Genomic DNA, 24,925 nt, shown 5'->3' on the forward strand with positions numbered 1-24,925 from the left:
TGATGCCGAGTGATGTGGAGCACTCTTTCATGTGTCTGTTGGCCATCTGGATGTCTTCTTTGCAGAAACGTCTGTTCATGTCTTCTGCCCATTTCTTGATTGGATAATTTGTTCTTTGGGTGTTGAGTTTGCTAAGTTCTTTATAGATTTTGGACACTAGCCCTTTATCTGATATGTCATTTGCAAATATCTTCTCCCATTCTGTCAGCTGTCTTTTGGTTTTGTTAACTGTTTCCTTTGTTGTGCAAAAGCTTTTGATCTTGATGAAATCCCAGTAGTTCATTTTTGCCCTTGCTTCCCTTGCCTTTTGGCGATGTTCCTACTTCAGATTGCATAAATCTTTCGCCTTTTACTATAATCCTTTGAACCAAAAGCTGAAGTATTGCCAACTAGGAATCATTTATGTTAGCCCAATAAAAAGGGAACGTGTTTTTTAAGTAAAGTGCTGTAATATGGGAGCATTGGCTCAATCGCTTCTATTGTTCTAAACAAAGTAAGTGAATTTGAAGTTAGCAAACAAGATGAATATTGATTTTTGCATTAACCTCAAGAAAAATAGTCGTATCGAATGTCAGACATTTAGTCTATAAATGATAGGTGCTTGATCAAAATAAAAATAGTTTTTAAAGTGTTGAAGTTTAAAGAAATTGATTAAAATGTTAAGACGCCTGGGTGTCTCAGTTGGTTAAGCGTCTGACTCTTTTTTCACACTCCCTGATTTTTTATTTTAATTTTTTAACTTAAATTTTGAAAATTTTTTTCAGTATTCCAAGATTCATTTTTTATGCACCACACCCAGTGCTCCATGCAATTCGTGCCCTCCTTAATACCCACCACCAGGCTCACCCAATCCCCCACCCCCCTCCCCTCTAAGGAATAACACGGAGGCCATTGGGAGAAGGAGAGGAGAAATGAGTTGGGGGGAAATCAGAGGGGGAGACAAACTATGAGAGACTGTGAACACTGAGAAGCGTCTGACTCTTGATTTCGGCACAGGTCATGATTTCGGGGTCATAACACAGAGCCCCATGTCAGGTTCTGCGCTTAGTGTGGAGTCTGCTCAAGAACTTTCCCTCTCCCTCTGCCCCTCCCCTGCTCTTGCTCTCTTTCTCTCTCTCTAAAATAAATAAAATCTTTTAAAAGTATATATATATATAAAATTAAGAAGCAGAACTTTTTGTTCTTGGTATACATCAATAGAAAGTCTGGTGATAGTGATTTTTCTCTCCTTTAAAATTTTCCATTATAAAAATACCACTTATTGAATATTTAACATACATATTTGTCAAAAACATTTATATATGTTTAACATTTGCTAGAAATACGGTGCACAGTTTTAAGTTATGGAGAAGTAGGATAGTGTGTGTTGACTGTTGAAGAGGAAGGTTACATATTATTCTTATATTGTTGCGTTATTTGAATCTTTAACCTGAGAATATATTTATGTATAATGTATATGAGAAAATATTAAGGGAATACCTGCTTGTTAAATTCGAAAAGTAGGAAAATGAGATAAGTGGAAAGAAGAGAAATAGTCTTTAATAAGTTCTATATCCAAATACTATCATTATTAATATTTTGGATATTTTTTCCTAGTCTTCTCTCTTTAATTTTTGTATGTTTGTATTAGTGATAAAAATGTATTTCAGGGATCACGTGGCTGGCTCACTTGGCATGTGACTCTTGAACTTTCAGGTCCTGAGTTAGAGCCCCACATTAGGGGTAGAGTTTACTTTTTAAAAAAAGGATGGGAGGGGGAATGCATTTTAGATCCTGCTTTTTTGTTGAGTAGATTAAGTATTTTCCAGTTTATTGTATATGTTTCATAGTCATCAGTTTTAATGGTTATATTTCATTAATTGATATTTTTCTTATCCGTTCCCTTGTTTTGGACATTTAGGCTGTTTCTAGTATTTTATGCCAGTGGACATCTTTGTACATATATCATTATATTAAATTATAATTGCCAGAATTGTTATTTCTATATCCAGTAGTAACAATATTAAAATTCCTCATATATTGTGAAATTGCTTTTCTGTTGGTGGAAACAGTTCACATTCTCCCATTAGTGATGTACTAGAGTGCATGTTCCATCATGTCTTTATCAGCACTAGTATTCTTATTTTTTTTGGAGATTTTATTTATTTATTTATTTGATACACAGAGAGAAGGAGAGAGCAAGCACAAGTAGATGGAGTAGCAGGCAGGGAGGAAGCAGGCTCCTCTCTGAGCAAGGAGCCCATTGTGGGGCTCAATCCCAGGACCCTGGGATCATGACCTGAGCTGAAGACAAACACTTAACCAACTTAGCCACACAGGCACCACAGCACTAGTATTATTAAAATAAAACTTTGCTGAGATCATTTTGAAATATGATTTGGATTGGGTTTTGTTTTGGGGGGATTTTTTTGAGCAAGAGAGAGAGAACATGAGGTGTGTGGGCAGAGGAAGAGAGTGAGAATCTTAAGTAGGCTCTATTCTCAGCACAGAGCACAATGCGGGCCTTGAGATCATGACCTGAGCCAAAATCAAGAGTTGGATGCTTAGCTGAGGCACCCGGGCCGCCCCTTGGATTATTAATAAAATAATTTAATAAAATAATCTTTTTTATTACTAATAAAAGTGAGGTTCATGTGTTGTTTTTTCTCTCTGTTTTGAGTTTCCTGTGTTCATTGCCTATCTGTAATATTCTTTTTCAATAATGAAGCTAATTAGCTTTGAGAAGAATGATTTAGAATAGTCTGAAATCACATCATTTCATCCCTTGTTAGTTTGTCTTGATACCATAGGGATGACAGGAGCTACATTTTAAATAGTAATTTAATATGCATTTGTAACATTTAAAAAAAAAATCTTTGAACCTTGGTTCTTCCTAAGGAAAGACCATTAATATCTTTTATTAAAAGTTCAACGATCATGGGATGCCTGGGTGGCTCAGTTGGTTAAGCAGCTGCCTTCAGCTCAGGTCATGATCCTAGCGTCCTGGGATCGGGTCCCACATCGGGCTCCTTGCTCGGCGGGGAGCCTGCTTCTCCCTCTGCCTCTGCCTGCCATTCTGTCTGCCTGTGCTCGCTCCCTCTCCCTCTCTCTCTGACAAATAAATAAAAAATCTTAAAAAAAAAAGTTCAACGCTCATTTAAGTGCTAAATTATACATTCATTAATCAAGGTGTCAAAAACTAAATGTTCATTACTCATTCTTTTGAGAACAGTGTTCACTGAAACAGTATCTCCAAACTTCTCATGATGTTTTTGTAATGACTGTTAAAGCTTTGCATTTGCATAATGCTTTATAATTTCAAAGTGCTGTCACATCTATAAACTCTTTGAAGATGTGTCCATAACATTTGAGTAGCTTAATAAAAAACAAACCCATTTGTCCTAATGAGTAACTATGCTAACTCAGATTGGTCGTTGAAGTGGTTGTCTTTCTCTAGCACATTTAGCTTGCAGCTTATCTTTTTTTAAACTTTTAACCTATTATTGTATTGACAATCAATGTCAGGTGTTAATATTTTGGGCCCACAACAACAAAAAAATTATTTCAAACTTAAAAAAACTTCCATATACCTTTTATCCACAGATTCACCAGTTATTAACATTTTGCTATGTTTGCTTTATTATTCTCCTCCATATATATACATATGCCGATCACTATTTTTTTCCTGAACCTTTTGCAAATAAGTTGCAGGCATCATGCCTAAATTTCCACATATTTTGTGATTGTCTTTGGCTCTTCTTCTACTAGATTCTTTTTTTTTTTTTTTTTTTTTTTTTTTTTTTTAGATTTTATTTTTCATTTATTTGGTAGAGAGCCTGTGAAAAAGCATGAGAGTGGGAGGGACAGAGGGATAGATAGACTTCCTGCTGAATGGGAAGCCTGATGTGTGGCTCCATCCCAGAACCCTGGGATCATCACCTGAGCTGAAGAGAGACAGTTAACCAACTGAGCCACCCAGGTGCCCCTACTAGATTCTTCAGAAAAAATTTTATTGAAGTGTAGTTGACACACAGTGTTATGTTTTAGGTGCACAATACAGTGATTCAGTTATCTCTTTATATTATGCTGTGTTCACAAGTGTAGCTACCATCTGTCACCATACAGCAATGTCATTGACTATATTCCCTATGCTGTACCTTTTATTCCCATGACTTAACCATTACATAACTGGAAAACTATATCTATCATTCTCCTTAACTCATTTTGGCCCATCTCCTTCCTCCCTTTCCTCTGGCAACCATCAGTTCGTTCTCTGTATTTATAGGTCTGATTCTTTTGTTTATTCAATTGTTTTGTTTTTTATTTTCCACATAAGAGTGAAATCATAAATATGATAGATACCTGAAGTAGGTGGCAGTGCCTTAACCATATGTGTATTGTCAAGCCTAAGGGTCTTTTACATCCTTGTCAAGGGTAGTGCTAACCTCTCCTTTCATACAACACTCTTCTACAAGATTCTAAAGTCTTTGGAGATAGGAACTTCTTAATGCTCCTTTGTCTCTGCAGTGACTAGTACAGTGTCAGGTATATAATGGTGGGAGTGCAATAAATGTTGAATGAATAATTTAATAAAAGGATATATGCTAATGTATAAACTGACATATTTTCAGATGCTTGAAGGGAGTAGATTTGTTGTCATTTATAATCTGGCAAAAGTTGAAATCATTGGATTCACTCACTAATGGACAGGTATTTATTGAAAACTGGTTGTTACATTCAATTTAAAAGGACAAATAGTTTATGGGATAACAGGTACAGACAAAAGTAGAACAATTATTAACTCCCTTAGTTTAAATTCATTATGGTAAAGTAAAAAAGGTGTAATTGTTCCCATTCTCCTTTTCATTCCTAAGAAAGAAGCCTCAAATTTTAATTATAATTTTTTAAAGATTTTATTTATTTATTTGACAGAGAGAGAGAGATCACAAGTAGGCAGAGAGGCAGGCAGACAGAGAGGGGGAAGCAGGCTCTCTGCTGAGCAGAGAGCCCGATGTGGGGCTTGATTCCAGGACCCTGAGACCATGACCTGAGCTGAAGGCAGAGGCTCAATCCACTGAGCCACCCGGGTGCCCCTAATTTTAATTTTTTTTTAAAGTTTTATTTTTTTGACAGAGAGACACAGCGAGAGAGGGAACATAAGGGGAGTGGGAGAGGGAGAAGCAGGTTTCCCGCTGAGCAGGGAGCCCGATGTGGGGCTCGATCCCAGGGCCCTGGGATCATGACCTGAGCCGAAGGCAGAGACTTAACAACTGAGCCATGTAGATGCCTTGCAAATCTTAATTTTTAAAATAATGCAGGAATTTAGAAAATTTTCCCTAGGTAGATACTGTTACGTGATCTCATTTTCAGAGACCCTTACTCAAAAAGTACAATTGTAGCGTATTTTAATACTGGTAAAGAAAATGATGCACAAGTAGATTACGGCTTTTTTAAAGGTTATGTTCTAGGGAAACAGCAGAAGGTACTTAATGTTCTCTTTAGCCTATTCATTTCTCTCTTGATTGTTTTCAGCTGAACAGTTTACTTCCTGACATCAAACTATTCATTGCTGTTACTGGAATTATATCGTTCTCATGAATTGTGCAGTTACACGATATCCAGAACCACTTTTACCTGCCTTCCTACCACTATATCTCATACATTGAGTAGAGTTAGACCACTGGCAATGAAGAAATATATGGAGGACTGAGAATAGCAAAAATAGGTCTCTTTCCTCAGAAAAAGCTTGTTTGTTTGTTTTTAATCAACCTCAGTTGAAGCTGAATACCATGAGGTAGTTAGTGATAGAAACTAAAGCATATAATAGCAGTGGATCTTTAAGAATAATGTGAAAGGAGTTGCCAGGGAAAATATAACCAATCCATGACCATAGGTGAGTATCTGTAGCTTTTTGATCCACAGAGTCTTATATTATAATCATTTAAAAATTACCTTGATGTGGAGTTAGGGGAGTGAAGAAAGGTTATTCCACTTACCTTTAGTTTTTTGTTTTTTTTTTTTTAAAGAATTTATTTATTTATTTGACAGACAGAGATCACAAGCAGGCAGAGAAGCAGGCAGAGAGAGAGGAAGAAGCAGGCTCCCCACAGAGCAGAGAGCCCGACGCGGGGCTCGATCCCAGGACCCTGAGATCATGACCTGAGCCGAAGGCAGAGGCCTTAACCCACTGAGCCACCCAGGCGCCCCTCCACTTACCTTTAGTTCTTAAATATTTTTTGCAGATTACAGATTTTGCTTAGTCTTATAAAACTGCCTTACATAGTTTTTTGGAGGCAATGAGATATGGCACAAATTAATGAAATCTGTGCAGACTTCTGGCTGTTTTGCTAAAAAAAATGCAGAATGAGAAGTCCACTGATGCTTTTGTTGAAACATAAATGAAATGTCTGTTTTAAAATATATATCAGCAGTTTCTTATTGATTTAGAAAAAAAGTATGTGAGCATTATTAAACCCTAAAAATTAAAGTTCTGTTTGGACTGTAGATGACCAATGTTTCTAGTCAGTGAGGCCCCAGCTGTTTGTCCTCAGAAAAACAAAACAAAAAACCTTTTCTCCAATCCCAGCATTGGAGGTAAAGTTTAAATGCTGTGCTCTTCCATTAGGAAGGATTATTACCATTTTTTTAAAAAGGGAAAGGAAAAAGAACTTCTGATATTTAGAAAATCCTTTTCAATTATTTTGCTGTAACCCGTGATCTGAGGTTCATGTCTGAGGTTGCCATCAGAGCCCCAGAGCATGTGTTCAGCCAGATACTCATTATGAGATAATTCCCCAAGAAAAAAAAATTGGCTAAAGATAAGATTATAGGGTATGTGGTTGATAACTCATATTCTAGATCTTTGTGCCTGAATTATTAGACTTTTTCCTCTAGTTGTGACTCTATTTTTCAGGGTTGTTTTTTTTTTTTTCTTTTTTCAGGGAGTAGGTTCCATATTTGACTACTTCATTATATGGGAACCTTAAAAAATATAAGCCAGTGGTAATGTACCTGTTCAGTACTTAATTATAGTCAGAACTGGCTCTAGACACATTTAGGAATTAAGGAAGATTGGGTACTTTTCTTCCCTTGATATCTTATTTTCTGAGTCCCTTTATTTTTTTCTTAGGAAACCCTTCCTCTGTTGTACCCAGTATGATAAATTAACTTTTATAGGCACTGTCCTTTCTTTCCCCATCAACATATGGTGTTCTTAGTTCTGTTTCCCTTCTCATACTAGTGGTTTTCTCTCTTTTTTAAAAAAAAAGATTTATTTATTCATTTATCTGTTTGACAGAGATCACATGTAGGCAGAGAGGCAGGCAGAGAGAGAGAGGGAGAGGCAGGCTCCCTGCCGAGCCAGAGAGCCTGATGTGGGGCTTGATCCCAGGACCCTGGGATCATGACCTGAGCCGAAGGTAGAGGCTTTAACTCACTGAGCCACTCAGGCACCCATTAGATATTTAATGAGTTTTGCCTCATAAAATAATTACAGTAAATATAAGATTCTTAGAGAATGTTATTCTGGGTGGAGTAAATGTAGTAATGAAATTTTAATTCACTTTATCAGGATTATAGACTTATTAGATTGAGCAGTCTCCTTACAATAAAAATATAAAGGGAATTTGGGCGTTTAACGTATAGTGAAATCAAAACTAAATAATATTTTTCAATATTCACTATGTGTCGGACATTGTTCTAAATGCTGTCTATGTATTCAACTTTTACAGTTAATCCTTACAGAAACATATGAAATGATTACTGTTATATTTATTTTACATTGAGAACACTGAGGCACAGATACATAATTTAGCAAGTCACACAGCTAATAAGTGGTAGAGCCAAGATTCAAACTTAGGTGTTTTGGCTCCAGAGTATGTTATTAATTATTGCTTTTTATTGGTTTTAGCCATTACTCTCTATAATCAGTTGTTATTAATCATTACTCTTATACTCCAACAGGGGGCCAGTTTATATATGTTAATTTATTCATTTGGAAGGAGAGAAAAGATTATTTTGAAAATACTTGATCACATTTCCTAAAATTTAAGAACTCCTCATAATTCTTTAACCATATCTGTGTACCACTGAGTATCAAAATGTTTTCTATATTCACATGACATATTGCTTTATTACTTAATATTTTTCTTCAAATTATCTCATTAAAATTATATGTACTTTAAAGGGAAACTTTCCATCACTACTATAAATGGAAAGTCAATGTCATAAGTAGAGCTAACATTAAAAATTATTTATTTAAAAATAAATAAAATGAAAACTAAACCATATATATATTAGCTAACTAGATATTGTTGCCTGCTAAATTGTCTGAAATTTAAAGCTTACTTTCTCTGTGTTAAAAGAGAATAGCAAACAGAGATAATAGAGATTCACTGTCACCAAGTTGAGGTTTTCTTCTTTTGTAGCTAGACAAAAGAAAGAAAACTAACACACTAACACAGGTCTATCTACCACCTAAAACCAGAAGTCTAACACTTTAGGAAAGTGAGCTATATTATTCTGAGTCTCTTCAAACCATAAGAGACTTTGCAGTACCCATTCTGTTTAAAAAGTAAATCAGTCTTTAAGTAAATCAATTTATTTTTTTTTAAAGATTTTATTTATTTATTTGACAGAGAGATCACAAGTAGACAGAGAAGGCAGGCAGAGAGAGAGAGGGGGAAGCAGGCTCCCTGCTGAGCAGAGAGCCCGATGCGGGACTCGATTCCAGGACCCTGAGATCATGACCTGAGCCGAAGGCAGCAGCCTAACCCACTGAGCCACCCAGGCGCCCCAGTAAATCAATTTATATTTGTAATATTTTATTTTCTTATACCCTTAAATCATGCTTATGTGTTTGCAAATTCCCAGTTTGAAAGAAGTGTATAATTATTGCAAGATTTATTTTTTTTAGATATATGTTTTATTCTATAAAAGTCATATCTCATTTTTATTTTTTATTTATTTTTTATTTACATATAATGTATTATTAGCCCCAGGGGTACAGGTCTGTGAATTGTTTACACACTTCACAGTACTCACCATAGCATATACCCTCCCCAAAGTGCAAGGTTTACTTTAAACAGTTTCTTGTTAAGATTTCCAGAATTAGTATAATTAACCTCCCTAACAATAAAGTAAACAAAGTAATTAAGACAGTAGAAAGGCAGACAAAAATTTGTCATTTTCTAAAAAATTAAATAGACCTAAGTCATTGTATTTGGTGTTGGAGGTTCTTGGGTGAAAATCAGTATAAAAATGTAGAATGCTTTTATTTTCTTTAATTTACATCACTCATTAAGTTGATTGTTGGATCAGATTGTTGAGAAAGATTGAATAAAGCTAAGTTTAAGAAATCATATTCTTAAAAAAAAAGAAATCACATTCTAATTTATGCTGCGCTGTTAAGATTAGAAATTCTAACTTCAGTGTCTGGCAGCAAATGTCTTTATCTCACACCAAGCTAGAAAATAGAAAAGAAAGCCTACATTCAAAGAAACTGACATATGGCTTAGGGCCACAGATAAGTTTTCAGCTGTTGTGAATTTATGATGGTTTTTCAGTTTTTACTGCTTCTATGACAGCATTAAAGTGATTGAATAGATACAAAAAGGGAAATACGGGTGGCCAGAAGTTTTTGCTTAGTACTTGATGAAGCATTTTAGCAAGAGACAAAGTATGTTGTTCTTTTTTACCCGTATTAAAAATATTAGGGGTGCCTGGGTGGCTCAGTGGGTTAAGCCTCTGCCTTCGGCTGAGGTCATGATCTCAGGGTCCTGGGATCAAGCCCCTCAGGGTCCTGCGATCGAGCTTCTCCCCCTCTCTGCCTGCCTCTCTGGCTACTTGTGATCTCTGTCTGTCAAATAAATAAATAAAATCTTTAAAAATAAATATTAGTAGAGAGGGGTGTTGCAAGAGACGTAAAGTATGTATCCTTTAGAAAATAGTCCTTAATGCAATAGTAACAAGATTTCATTTGCACACATTATGTGGTGTTAGTCAAACAGTTTTCATTCTAAAATTTTGCTACCTCTGCCCTATTGAATATCAATCCCAATCTGTACCTACATATTTTGTCCCTATTCTCTCAAAAAAAAGTAATCCTTCTTCATGTTTGTATTTTTAAAATTTGTATTACTTGTTGGTCCTGATGAACAAAGTAAAACCTGTTTACTCACCTGGTTTTACTGACAAAGTCAGTGGAAGCTTTTGGTCTGTAAAATATAAGACCCAAGCGTTTATGGTGGATTGACTGGTTTTTAAAAATAAATGTCTTCTAAAATAGTAGACAATTTTGGATGTAGAAGCAAGAAATAATTTTCATGTCTTTAACATCTATAATTTTTCTTATCTTTACGTCCAGTTCCATGTGTATTCCTTTGTACCTGTCTTAGCTATTTCTCATTTCCTGTAGTATCTCTGATTAATGAGAATTTTCTGCATATATTCATATAGAAATAGTGATTATCTATCTGATATATATTTAGTGGTTTTATATGCCAGATTACCATAAAAAGTAGAGTTACTGGGGCACCTGGGTGGCTCAGTTGGTTGAATGTTTGCCTTTGGCTCAGGTCATGATCTCAGGGTCCTAGGATCAAGCCCAAAATTGGGCTTCCTGCTTGGTCGGGAGTCTCTGTCTTCCTCTCCCTTTGCTCCTCCCCCCTGCTTGTCCTCTCTCTCAAATAAATAAATAAAATCTTATAAAAAAGTAGAGTCACAGATAAAAAAGGACATTCAAAACCAAGATGAAACTAGCCATGATTTGAATAGCAACTGTCTTTATAACATCATGTTTGTTTTTTTTAATTGGGATATAATTGACATGTAACATTATATTGCTTTCACGTGTTCGATATGAGTTGCTTTTTGTTTGTATTATAAAGTGATCACCACAGTCAGTCTAGTTAAAATCTGTCATTGTGCATAATCACAAAATTTTTTGTTCTTGTAGTAAGAACTTGAAGCTTTACTCTCAAAAACTTCAAATATTCAGTATAGTATTGTTAACTATAGTCACTATGCTGTACATTTTATCCCCATGACTTGTTTATTTTATAACTGGAAGTTCGTACATTTTGACCCCCTTCATCCCTTTGACCCACCCCTTTCCTCTGACTAGCAGTAATCTATTCTCTGTATCTATGAGCTTGGGGTTTTTTGTTGTTGTTATGTTTCACATTCCACATGTAAATGAAATTATATAGTACTTGTCTCTCTCTGTTTGACTTACTTCACTTAGCATAATGCCTTTGGGTCCATCCATATTGTGGTAAGTGGCAAGATTGCGTCCCTTTTTTATGGCTGAATAATATTCTCTCTCTCTCTCTCTCTCTCTCTCTCTCTCTCTCTCTCTCACACACACACACACACACACACACACACACACTCACACATCCATTGATGGACCCTTAGGTGTTTCCAGATCTTCACTATTGTAGATAATGCTGCAGTGAACATTGGGATGCATATATTTTGTTTAATTAGTGTTTTGTTTTCTTTAGATAAATATCCAAAGTTGAGTTGCTTGATCATATAGTAGTTCTATTTTTAATTTTTTGAGGAACCTCCATACTCTTTTCCATAGTTGCCTATACCAGTTTACATTTCTACCAGCAGTGCACAAGGGTTCCCATTTTCCACATCCTCGCCAATACTTGTTATTTCTTGTCTTTTGATAAAAATTTTTAATAGTAATTGAAGAGATACAATTTTGGTTGGAAATGCACTAACAACTTAAGTACTGTTATAAGCTCTTTTCAAATTGTTTCTTTTAAAAAAGTACATTATATTCTAGCTATAATATGAAATTAGCCTAATTATTCTCTTAAAAAAAGTATCATCTAAGGGAGGAAAGTATAATGTTTAAAAAAATATTCACTTGATTCTTTGGGAGGTCTATAGCATAAAGATTAAGAGCTTTGGCTTTTCTGGGACACCTGGTGGCTCTGTCATTGGGTGTCTGCCTTTGGCTCAGGTCCTGATTCCAGGGTTCTGGGATCGAGCTCTGAGTTGGGCTTCCCGCTCAGCGGGGAGTCTGCATCTCCCTCTGCCGTCCCATTTGTGTTCTCTTTCTCTCTCTCTCTCAAATAAATGAACAGATAAATCTTTAAAAACAAAAAAGAGCATTTGGCCCTCAGTATTAGTGCATGGGTTAAAAATCTTCCTGTTCTACTTAGTAAACATATTCTTGAACAGGTTACTCAGCCTCTTTATATATTAAGTATGTACAAAGTAATACTACTTATTTTATATGATTGTTGTATAGATTAAACAAAATAGTGCATGTAGAGTACCTAGCATATACTAAACATTTAATAGATAGTAGTTATGATTAGGAGAAAACTGTCCTTAGGTCTTTTTAAAAATCAAGTGTTAACAAACATCATTACTCATTTGATTTTCTTTTTACCATTAAGGACATTTTTATGTCCATTTTTATTATATGAGAGCCTATATTCTAAGTCTTTTCTTATTTGAAGAAAGGATTGTTATGAGTTTCTCATAATGTGTATTCAAGATCCTGTGTCCTTCCAGTTGAGAAATAGAACAAAGATAATATTTTCTGCATCTTTTGTTAACCTCATCCCTCACTTTAAAAAAAGCTATAAGAAGTTATGAAACAGTGAATTATTCTGCTTTATTTTTCCCAAGTGTATATTTTTTAAGGTTTTTAGCAATGAATAAAAATATAGTCAATCTTCATTATTCCTGGATTCCATGTTTGTGACTTCTCCTACTTGCTAAAAAATTATTTGTAACTCCAAAGTCAGTACTCAGAGTCTTTCTTGGTCATTCAAAGACATGCACATGGTACAAAAAATTTGAGTTGCCTGACATGCCTGTTCCCAGCTAAGGTTGATCATGAACATGTTCTTACCTTGTTACTTTGGCATCCATACTGTAAACAAGTGTCCGTTTCAGCCTATTTAATGCCACATTTTTTTGCACTTTTGATGGTGATTTTTCAGTCTAAAATGGCCTCCAAGTATAGGGCGGAAGTGCTTTCTAGTGTTTCTAAGCACAAGAAGGCTATAATATGAATTACAGAGAAAATACATGTGTTAGATAAGCTTCTTTCAGGCACGAAAGTTATAGTGCCATCAGCTGTGAGTTCAATGTTAATGAATCAGCAATATACGGTATATTAAATAAAACATCTTTAAACAGAAACACATATAAGAGAAGGTTATATATTAATGAGATTGGTGAATATGGTTTGACCTAGAGGATGACAGGAACCTAACCATCTATTTCCCATAGGAGCATTAGTTCAGTATTTACTAATTCAGTGTTTACAATGACTTTTCATAAGCAAAGTAGATAGTAGATAGTAGATAATGAGATTCAAATGTATATACAGGTTTTCACACTTTCTGAAAGTAGAGCATTCCTATGAAACTTTTGTAATCAAAATGGTGTAAAGCAAAGAACCATTAATTTATATGGAAAAAATTTTGAGCACTCTGAGACGCAAAAAGTAACATCTCTTAAGTTTTTTTAGTATCTCAGGACACATCTTGCTAATAGATGCACAGAACAAATCAAGATCAAGAACAGATGCTCACAAACAAAGTCACAGCTAGGTAGTTTGAGGTTTAGGTGCTGAGTATTTCCTGGAGAAGGAACTTTTGGTGGTGCCACTCTCACTGCTCAGGTTGTGTGTTATCTCTGTAATGGAAAATGCTGAATGTTATTTTCATTTTTTGCCATTTTTTACAAAACAAAAATCCTTTTCAGATTTAATTTGGCTAGTAAAATAGGTACTAATGTCTTTCATAAAAACAAAGTGACATAACTCAAACTTTCAAAAAGTGAACGATAGGGGTGCCTGGGTGACTCAGTGGGTTAAAGCCTCTGCCTTTGGCTCAGGTCATGATCTCAGGGTCCTGGGAACAAGCCCTGCATTGGGCTCTCTGCTCAGCAGGGAGCCTGCTTCCTCCTCTCTCTCTGCCTGCCTCTCTGCCTACCTGTGAACTCTGTCAAATAAATAAAATCTTAAAAAAAAAAAAAAAGTGAACGATACCCATATATTGTGGTAGGCAGCATTGGACATGCCTCCCAGTGATCCCTGCCTCCTGGTATTCCCACTTCTGTATAATCCTGTCTCCCTGAATGTAGGCAAGACTCTAACAAAAAGAATGTGGTGAATGTGATAGAATATCACTTTTATAATTAGGTTTTAAAAGACTAACTTACGTCTTACTGGTATAACCTGTATGGCTCTTCTTGTGTGCTTGCTCTCATGAAGAGGGCTGCTTGCCAAGGAACTGAGGTCTGCTTTCTGTCAACAGCCAGAAGGGAACTAAAGCCCACAGTCCAGCAACCTGTAGGGAAATGAGTCCTACTAACAGTCAAAGGGTGAGCTCAGATGCTTCCCCACTTAAAAGTTGAAATAACTTTGGCATTGACCTAAACCTTGACTGCAGCCTTGTGAAAAATCCTGAAGCAGAGCACACAGTTAAGCAGGGCCCCGATCCTGAGACACACAGAAACTGAGATAATAAATCTGTATTAAGTCAATAAGTTTTAGGGTACTTTGTTATGTAACAGTAGAGAATACATACATAGTTAAATATTTATAGTTACATATTAAAGCCTCTGAATACAATATTTGAGATGGAGCATCCAGTAAAAGGTAGCACTGTATTTTGCCTTTTGGCAGCTTTTCTTCTTTCCCCTCAATGTTCAATTATTTACTCTCTTTTTACTTCTAAGTTTTTGACAGTAGTGATCACAGTTCCTTTTTAAAAAAATTCCTGCTTAGGGGCGCCTGGGTGGCTCAGTGGGTTAAAACCTCTGCCTTTGGCTCAGGGCATGATCCCAGGGTCCTGGGATAGAGCCCCACATAGGGCTCTCTGCTCAGCAGGGAGCCTGCTTCCCTTTCTCTCTCTGCCTGCTGCTCTGCCTACTTGTGGTCTCTGTCAAATAAATAAATAAAATCTTAAAAAAAAATTTCTGCTCTTTCATATGAAAATTTCTGTATATAAAGTAAAAAATCTTAGTCAATTAGAATTGATCTCCTATATTTCCACATAGATTCAGTAATTATTAACATTTTTCAGTTTTGCATTCTCCATTACCTCCTCCTTTCTGGATGGATGGATGGCTGGATGGATACATACCTGTTTTTGTTGTTGTTGCTATTGTTGAACCATTTGAAAGTAAGCTACAAGTATCACATGCATCTCTTAGAAATGTAAGACAAATGCCCATCTCAAATCCAAGAAAGTTAATAATAATTCATAACATAAGCCAGCATCTAGTCCGAGCTTAGCCTTTCCCATAATAACTCTTAAGACTTTTTTCCCAAACAGAATTCAGTCACGGTTGATACATTGCATTTGACTATTTTGTCTGTTTAATTTCTATTAATCTAATATAGTCTCTCCCTCCCTTACCTTTTTAAATTATCCATGAAATTGACTTCTAGAGATTCTAAGCCAATTGTCCCTATATTCTGGATTTGTCCAATTATTTTATTGTATTTTTAATCCCTTGAAATTTCTAACTTAGACATTTAGTCTAGAAGGTTGATTTCATTTGGGTTCAATTATTAGCAAGAATACATTATGGATGATATTGCAAACTTCGTATTGTATCATATCGAGTCACAGTATCAGTTCAGATGACAACACTTTGTTGAAAAGGTACATTTTTGGGGTGCCTGGGTGGCTCAGTGGGCTAAAGCCTCTGCCTTCGCCTCAGGTCATGATCTCAGGGTCCTGGGATCAAGCCCCGCATAGGGCTCTCTGCTCAGCAGGGAGCCTGTTTCCCCCCCTCTCTCTGCCTGCTTTGCCTGCTTGTGATCTCTCTTTCTCTGTCAAATAAATACATAAAATATTGGGGGAAAAAAAGAAAAGAAAGGTACATTTTCCCCTTTGCATTTAGTAAGTCATCGGTGGGTAGATACTTTGGCACCTGACAAATAATTTTGCTATTAAACCACCTTTTTACTTAATGGCTTCAGCATGCATTATCCTTTCCCAAACCTATTATATTACAGGTTCAAAATGATGATTTTCTAGTTCTGTCATTTTACTCTAATAGCTGGCATTCTTATGTTTAAAAAAAAAAAAAAGAAGAAAAAGAAAAAGAGGGACACCTGGGGGGCTCAGTCAGTTAAGCTTCTGCCTTAGACTGAGGTCATGATCCCAGGGTCCTGGGATCAAGTCCTGCATTGGGCTCCTTTCTCAATGGAGAGCCTACTTCTCCATCTCCCTCTGCTGCTCCTCCTGCTGTGTTCTCTCTCTCTCTCTCTCACAAATAAATAAATTTTAAATGTCTTTAAAAAGAAGAAGAAAAGAGAAAGAGTATTACTATGGATTTGTGGATTTTTAAAATAAAGATTTATTTATTTTAGAAGGAGGAGGGAGAGAGCACATGTAAGGGAGAAGAGAAGGAGAGAATCTCAAGCAGACTCCCTCCTGAGCACAGAATCTGATGTGGTGCTCGATCCCACAGCCCTGAGCTGAAATCAAGAGTTGGATGCTTAACCAACTTAGCCACCCAGGTGCCCCATGGACTTGTGGATTTTTATTTTAATGCTGAAATAATCTTGAATTTGCCAGAATAGTACTCTTAAGCTTGTTCTTTGTGACCTTTAAAAAAAAAAAAAAACAGCTTTATTGACCTAGAGTTCACATATTATAATGTTCACCATTTTAATATCTATATATGTGTAAAATTCCGGTTTTTTTGGTGTATTAACAGTATTGTGCAACCATCACCACTATTTAACTAGAGAGCATTTTCATTACCCGAAAAGAAAAACCCTCGAGTAATTAGCAGTCAATCTCCATTACGCTCCACTCCCCACCCCAGGCTTTGGCAGCCCCTAATGTACTTACTGTCTATATGGATTTGCCTATTTTGGACATTTACATAAATGGAATTATAGAATATGTGGTCTTTTATGTCTGACTGTTTTCACTTAGCATCATATTTTCAAGGTTCATTTGTGTTGTAGCATGTATCAGTAACTCATTTCTTTTTATGGATAAATAATATTATTATATGGCTTTACCAGTTTTTGTTTATTCATTCAATTCATTAGTTGATAGACAGTTGGTTTTTTTCCAGTGTTGGCTATTATAAATAATGCTATGAACAGTGATGTATACGTTTTTGTGGAGACATATGTTTTCAGTTCTCTTGGGCATATACCTAGTAGTGAAAGAGTTGCCTCTTAGGTAACTCCGTGTTTAACTCTTGGTGAACTGCCAAGCTGTTACCCAAAGCGGCTGAACCACTTTACATTCTCACCAGCAATGTTGTCCATATCTGCAAAAATGGCAGCTGGGATTTTGGTAGGCACTGCAGTGAATCTGTAGACCAGTTTGGGGAATATTACCATCTTAACAACGTTAAGTTTTCTAATCTATGAACATAAGATGGTGACCCTATTATTTAGGCCTTCTTTATTTCAACAATGTTTTATAGTTATAGTGTACAAATATATGCTTCTTTTGATAAATTTATCCTAATTATTATTATTTTTTAAAAGATTTTATTTATTTATTTGACAGACAGAGATCACAATTAGGCAGAGAGGCAGGCAGAGAGAGAGGAAGGGAAGCAGGCTCTCTGCTCAGCAGAGAGCCTGATGCGGGGCTTGATCCCAGGATCCTGGGATCATGACCTGAGCCGAAGGCAGAGGCTTTAACCCATGAGCCACCCAGGCGCCCAAATTTATCCTAATTACTTATCTTTATTGTAGTTTGTCTCTTGCTAAAATAGCTCCACATTGTGTATATTACCATTTAGAAGATACAAGTTTTTAAAATGTTTAGTTCAATAAAATACACATAAACATAAAATTTATCATCTTAACCATTTTTTTTTAAAGATTTTATTTATTTATTTGACAGAGATCACAAGTAGGCAGAGAGGCAGGCAGAGAGAGAGAGAGGGAAGCAGGCTCCCTGCTGAGCAGAGAGCCCGATGCGGGACTCGATCCCAGGACCCTGAGATCATGACCTGAGCCGAAGGCAGCGGCTTAACCCACTGAGCCACCCAGGCGCCCCATCTTAACCATTTTTAACTGTACAATTCAGTAGTTTGAAGTAAATTCATATTTTGCACAACCAAATTCCAGAACTCTTTTCATCTTGCCAAACTGAAACACTTTGTATATTGATTTACCTGAATTCTTTTCTTCTATAGTTTTTTAATGGAGTTTTTAGGGTCTTCTATATTTAATATGCTTTCTGCAAATAGAGACAGTTTTATTTCTTCCTTTCCATTTGGATGCCTTTCTTTTTCTTGCCTAATTGCCCTGTCTAGGACTTCCAGTATGATATTGAATAAAAGTAGCAAGAGCAGGCATCTTTGTCTTCTTTCTGATATTAGAGGAAAAGCTTTCAGCTTTTCACCACTGGATATGATGTTAGCTATAGGCTCATCACATATGACCTTTATTATGTTGAGATACATTCCCTCTATCTCCACTTTGTTGAGAGCTTTTATCATAAATGGATGTTGAATCTTGTCAACTGCTTTTTCTATACCTGTTGAGAAGATCAAATGATTTTTATCTAAACTTCATTTTGTTAATGTGTATCACATTGATGACATGTGGATCTTGAACCATCTTTGCATTCATGGAATGAAATGCCTCCATGTTTTTTAATTATACAGCTCCAACCTAAGTATAACTGGTTTTCTTCTGAAACTTTTTTCTTTGGGAATATTCTGTGAAAGACTATTAGTTTCCTAGAGCTGCTGTAACAAATTACCACAAACCAGGTAGCTTAAAACAAAGGAAATTTATTCTCACACAATCCTGGATGGAAGTTTGAAGCCAAGGTGTTGGTGGAGTAGGTTCCTTCTGTAAGCCATAAGGAAGAATCTGTCCTATTCTTCTCTCCTAGCTTCTGGTAGCTGCCAATGATTGGGTAGTCCCTGGCTTATAGTTGCATATTCTGATCTTTGCCTCTGTCCTCCTATTGCCTTCACCTCTGTCTCAAATTTCCCTCTGCCTTTATCTTATAAGGACATCAATCCTTGGGTTTAGGACCATCCTATTTAGGAGGATCTCACCTCAAGAAAACTTTGTTCTTTGTATGTTTATGTTTTTTTTCTATCAGTATTAGGTTGTTTATATTCAATAATTACATTCAATAAATGTTGTTCAGTTCAAGTTAGTAAACATTAATCCTCTCCTACTATATGTTAAGACATTTTTTTAAAGACATTGTTTTGTCGTAGAAGAGCTTAGAAATGCACATAATCAAGAAAACGAATAAGTTTCCTTTGTTTACTAAGAAATATAAACACCCATTATTTAAAATCCAGTCATGCTTTTTGTGTTTTAGTTAGTTGTTTGATATATTCATTTAAACAATTAATTCCTTAGGTGCAAGGGGGATTAAATACCTTCAAATACATTTTCTAATTCCCTGATTATGTCTTGTTTGAAGGGGAAATAGGAAGGTATAGCTGGTTGAATAAAATATTAAATTTCATTATATTCTAAAAATACTCTAGTTGCAGATAACACACTAAAATGAAAAGCCACAGAAGACATTCCCTTCTTTCCTTCCTTCCTTCCTTCTCTTTTTGACAGTGACTCAACAAAAAATGTATTTCTCTCTCACTTAACAGTCCAGTAAGGAGTATGTCCAGGATGAGGAAGTAGCTCTGTCCACTAATTTATTCTCGGACCCAGATTCCTTTCATCTTAGAGTGTGCTGCCTACACCAGGGTATGGTCATTGTTGGCATCTCTGAGGCTGGTTCTCTTGGCCACATCTTGTTGTGGTGACCATAACAGTTTTCAGGAAAATTTGTCAGCTATTTTGTAGGATGTCTCTCACCTGGGTTTGTCTGATGTTTTTCTCATAATTGGACAGAAATTACTGCCTTTTGGGAGGAAGACCACGGTGGGTAAGATCTGGTAAAAAAAAAAAAAAAAAAATTCAACCAAGTAAGTTTAAAGATCTAATTCACTTTATTAAGTGATACACAAATTGGACAGCATCCCACATAGCAAGTAGGAGCTCTGATAATATATATTTTTTTAATTAGAAGACTTTCTTAAACGATTTTACTTATTTATTTGACACAGAAAAAGAGGTCACAAGTAGGCAAAGAGGAAGGCAGAGAGAGAGGGGGAAGTAGGCTCCCTTCCAAGCAGAGAGCCCAATGTGGGGCTTGATCCCAGGACCCTGAGACCATGACCTGAGCTGAAGGCAGAGGCTTAACCCTCTGAGCCACCCAGGAGCCCCTAGAAGACATTTCTTAATAGAGCTTGACTTTAAAACAAATTGGGTTCTTGGTGGGGTGGGGTTTTTTTTTTTTCTTTTTTTCTTTTTTTCTTTTGGTTTTTTTTTTTTCATCACATGGTGACTGCTGTATTTTTAAAATGTGAACACATTTCCCTCTGTGTTAAAGATGGCCATTTTAAAAAGTTCAATAAAACAGCACATTTTGAATAACTTAAATGATATTTTTGGGGGCATGTTACAACATGTGTTGTATGATTTTCTTATCTTTTTATGTATCTGGCTATTGCTAAAAGCTAAACTCCCTCTAAAACTTTAGGAAGCTCCAAGCCTCCTTTATTTACAGATTTGGACTTGGAGCGCTATGGTCCTACTCCAAAAATATTTATTGTTTCTACTCAAGGTATAAGTTATTTCTCTTCTAAAGATGGACCCAAATTCCTTAAGAGGTTTTTAAGACACCAGAAGTGAAAAGTGCCCTGTATTAATGAGAAGTTCTGTAATATTACCGTCTTCTCCCAGATTTCTTTTTCTATGTAAGGGCTTTAGTGCCTGGGTTGAGGGCATGGGCAAGAATATTTTTAGTAGAACTGCCATTTGGCATTTGGGTAATAACCTAGTTGTGCAAGACTGTTCCAAATCTTGAAGGATTTTTAAATCCCTAGTTAAGACTTAACTAAATGCCAGCAGTCCTCACATCTTAGTCATTGTGGCAATCTTTAAAAATGGCCCTTATATATTTTAAAAGGCCTCTCCCAGTAGAAGGAAGAGCATGTGTCTTGAGAAAGAAAGGATATTATAGTACATATATACAATATAAATACATAAATGAAGGGGTGTCTGGGTGGCTCAGTAGGTTAAGAGTCTGCCTTTGGCTCAGGTCGTTATCCCTGGGTCCTGGGATCGAGCCCCAGGTTGAACACCCTGCTCAGAGGGATGTCTACTTCTCCTTCTTTCTCTGACCCTCCTGCTTGTGCTCTCACTCATGCATTTTCTTTCTCTCAAATGAATAAATAAAAAATCTCTTAAAAATATGTAAATGGGGGCGCCTGGGTGGCTCAGTGGGTTAAAGCCTCTGCCTTTGGCTCGAGTCATGATCTCAGGGTCCTGGGATTGAGCCCGCGTCGGTGGGCTCTCTGCTCAGCAGGGAGCCTGCTTCCCTTCCTCCCTCTCTGCCTGCCTCTCTGCCCACTTGTGATCTCTGTCTGTCAAATGAATAAATAAAATCTTTAAAAATAAAAAAAATAAAAATATGTAATGTATATAATGTAAATATACACAAATACTTAAAAATATATATCAATATATTACAAATATTCCCTTAATTCTCCATTCTAAAAGAAAGCTTAATGTCACACACAAATAGTAAAAAACAGGTAGACCCAGAATTTGTGTCTCTTTTTGAAATTATCTGGTTATTTCCCAATACGAGTTCTGAAATATCTGGATTATTTTGAAATAACAAATAAAAAAACATACATGGAAAGCCCACATTTTCCATCTTATTTCATTTTCTAATCATTTTGGGAATTAATTATATGGTCTATTCTCCTTAGAATCAAGCACTTTTAAAAATGTTATTATGGACTGCCATGTTTTTTTATATTTTGAAAAAGCATGTATACAAATCATACTTATTATAATTGATTTCTCCAATTTTACTAATGAGAAATGTACCTATCTAGTTCAAGATTTTAAGCAGCATGAGATCAAACTATTTATAATTATGTACTGTAAGTAAAATTTCACTCAAAGTGGTTCTGACATATGTAAGCCTACAAAGTCTTATTAAGCATAAATATGATTTTCAAGAGTTTTTTCCCCCAACATTGAAAATAACATACAATATTTAATAATAGTCATCTAAGAATTTAATGTTGTAGAATACCCTGGGTCAGGAGCTTTTCATGAATATATAGGCTGAAAACTGAAAATTCTATACAGCATCAGGTTCATACTTCAAGGTTAAATGCCAACAAAACTTTGAACATAATAATTTGCCTGTGATAGTCAATAGTTAATTTTTCTATCAATGATGATAATGATTAGGCTCCCATGAAACTTGAGTTATAGTTCAAAAATAAATGAAATATAAGGTAAGTGTAAAGAATGATCTCTGAGGCACCCCCTCTATCATAACTCTATACAAAGGCCATACATTGCTATAAAGTCAAGTGTCCTATTTCTGAAGAGTTTACTGGCCTGGATTTAACTCTCATCAAATTATACTTCCTTTTCTGTATTGGTCAAGATTCAATTTCCTGGAAAAGAATACAACCTAGATAGTTTATATGTTTTTACAGAAATGTTAGTAAGGGGCGCCTGGGTGGCTCAGTTGTTTGAGCAACTGCCTTTGGCTCAGGTCATGTTCCTGGAGTCCTGGGATCATGTCCCACATCAGGCTCCCTGCTTCTCCCTCTGACATTCCCCCTCTCGTGCTGTCTCTCTCTTTCATTATCTCTCTCTCAAATAAACAAATAAAAGCTTAAAAAAAATGTTAGTAAGGCTTGTACAATCTCTGAGGACCAATAGGCTAAAGAAGCAGAATATAGCTTGAGCTTCCAGAACCATACCACAGAATCAGACTAAGGGAGTCAGTATCTCTTCTCAGAAAGCATAGTGGTATGATTCTCTAGAATCGTATTGCCATTTTCATTATCCTGAAGCCATCACATTCTGGAAACCACTATTGCTGCTATCTCCAGAATATTATAACACTGACCATACCTTGCACCAGCAGAATACTTCATGCACTTGTATTCCCATGAATTGGGTGACTAGACATATGTCTCTACTGATACAACATATGGTAGACTGAAATATGGTTCCCCAAAGATAGCAGATCCTCATCCATGGAACTCGTAAACCTCATTTGGCAAAAAGATCTTTGCTGATGTGTTTGATTAAATTAAGGATCTTATGATGGGGAGATTATCCTGGGTTATCTGGGTGGTCCCTAAATGTCATTATGTGCCCTTAGAGAGGCAGAGGGGAATTTGACACAGAGAATAGAAGAAGACAGTGTGACTATGGCAGCAGTGATTGGAGTGGTACAACCACAATATAAGAAGTATCAGCAGCCACCAGAAGCTGGAAGAGGGTAGAACCTCTGAAGGAGTGCAACCCTGCTGACATCATTCAGCCCAGTGAAACTGATTTCAAACTTCTGGCTTCCAGAACCATAAGAGAATAAATTTTATCATTTTAAGTCTCCAAGGTTGTGCTAAATTTGTTACAGCAGCCATAGGAAACTGATACATAACCACAGAAAAATTGTTTCTACCAGCCATTTTTGCTTTTAGAAACAGAAGAACAGGTCCGGGGCGCTTGGGTGGCTCAGTGGGTTAAAGCCTCTGCCTTCTGCTCAGGTCATGATCCCAGGGTTCTGGGATTGAGCCCAACATCGGGCTCTCTGCTCAGTGGGGAGCCTGCTTCCTCCTCTCTCTCTGCCTGCCTCTCTGCCTACTTGTGATTTCTGTCAAATAAATAAATAAAATCTTAAAAAAAAATAAAAAAGAAGAACAGGTCCATTTTCACTTCCAGATCTTTTGTAAGTGCATTCAGTTGGCTGAAGCTACATTAAATCTGAAATTGTAGCTGTAGAAGAGTCTAGGAAATATAGACTTTTCACTTTCTAGCCTCTGCATTTCAGGAAGGCACACTAGAATGAAGGTAAAATGAATGTTAAGGGGGCAGTCTTATCTATCTGCCACATTTTTATTATTATTACATTATTATAATATCACAGTATATATCACAATATATATCACATTTCTTCTTAGCTACACAGTGTAACTTCCTGGGAGAATGAGGTTCACAGAGAGGCGCAGTGAGTAGACCAGGGAAAGAAATGAAAGGTAGGAGGTGTTTCTACTCTGGCAGAATCTTTTGTCTCTCTCTCAATACATGTTTCCGAAGAAGCAGTCACAGTCCAGCTGTGCCACTGCCCTTCGGTTCCCTGATCTTTCTTTGCCACCTGCTCCCTAGTGCCTTCGTTCAGGCGTATTTTAGTGCCTCTAGTCCCAGGACTGTATTGATTAAGCACTTATACAGACATCCATCCTCAGGATATTGTCACAGACTTCCCTTTTTCCTTTCCCTTTCTCCCACCTCTTCAGTTGCTCACCCCTATGCCTGTGTTTCAGAATGGGCATCTCTTCCTAGGGCCAGATGCTAGAGATCTTCAGAAAATTCTTGGCAGCTTCAAAATCTTTTAGCAACATTTCTCAAGAGCTTTGGTTTATGTAACTTCTTCGAGGCAATAAATCAACTTTTAGACTGTTCTTCATGGCATACCATATCATATATCATATCCTGAGTTAACTCACCTGTACAAGTATTTATTTGAAAATCTAAGCACCCAGGACATTCAAATAATTGTGTTCTAAAATGATTTTTAAGAAATGATTATCCATTAAAAAAAATCATGCCATGGTAATAAATAAACAATTAGCTAAGATGCAGTGCATGGTAAGGATGTGGTTTGCAGGGTGTTAAATTTATTTGGTAATTTCATAGAATTACAGGCTGTATGATTACAGACTGGGTGGAATAGATATTACAGATAATCACAGAGATCTCCCAGGCCTTTGGTTGATAATGTACTTGTGATTGTTCTTGTTCATTTATGTTTTGTAAGTAACAAACCGTTTTAAAGTATTGAACTCCATATTATACTTTCTGTCCCTAAATCCATTTTTTTAAAAGATTTTATTTGTTTAT

At 36.2% G+C, this 24,925-nt stretch overlaps 1 protein-coding gene and 1 pseudogene across 1 annotated transcript in view; one reads left to right on the forward strand and one right to left on the reverse strand.

Annotated features, from left to right (window-relative positions):
* BMPR2 (bone morphogenetic protein receptor type 2) overlaps positions 1-24,925 on the forward strand; it is a 212,487-nt gene that overhangs the window by 112,473 nt on the left and 75,089 nt on the right.
* LOC125096682 (uncharacterized) lies at positions 4,325-4,443 on the reverse strand (annotated as a pseudogene).

This window comes from Lutra lutra, chromosome 3 (genome assembly GCF_902655055.1).
Source record: "Lutra lutra chromosome 3, mLutLut1.2, whole genome shotgun sequence".
NCBI lineage: Eukaryota > Metazoa > Chordata > Mammalia > Carnivora > Mustelidae > Lutra > Lutra lutra.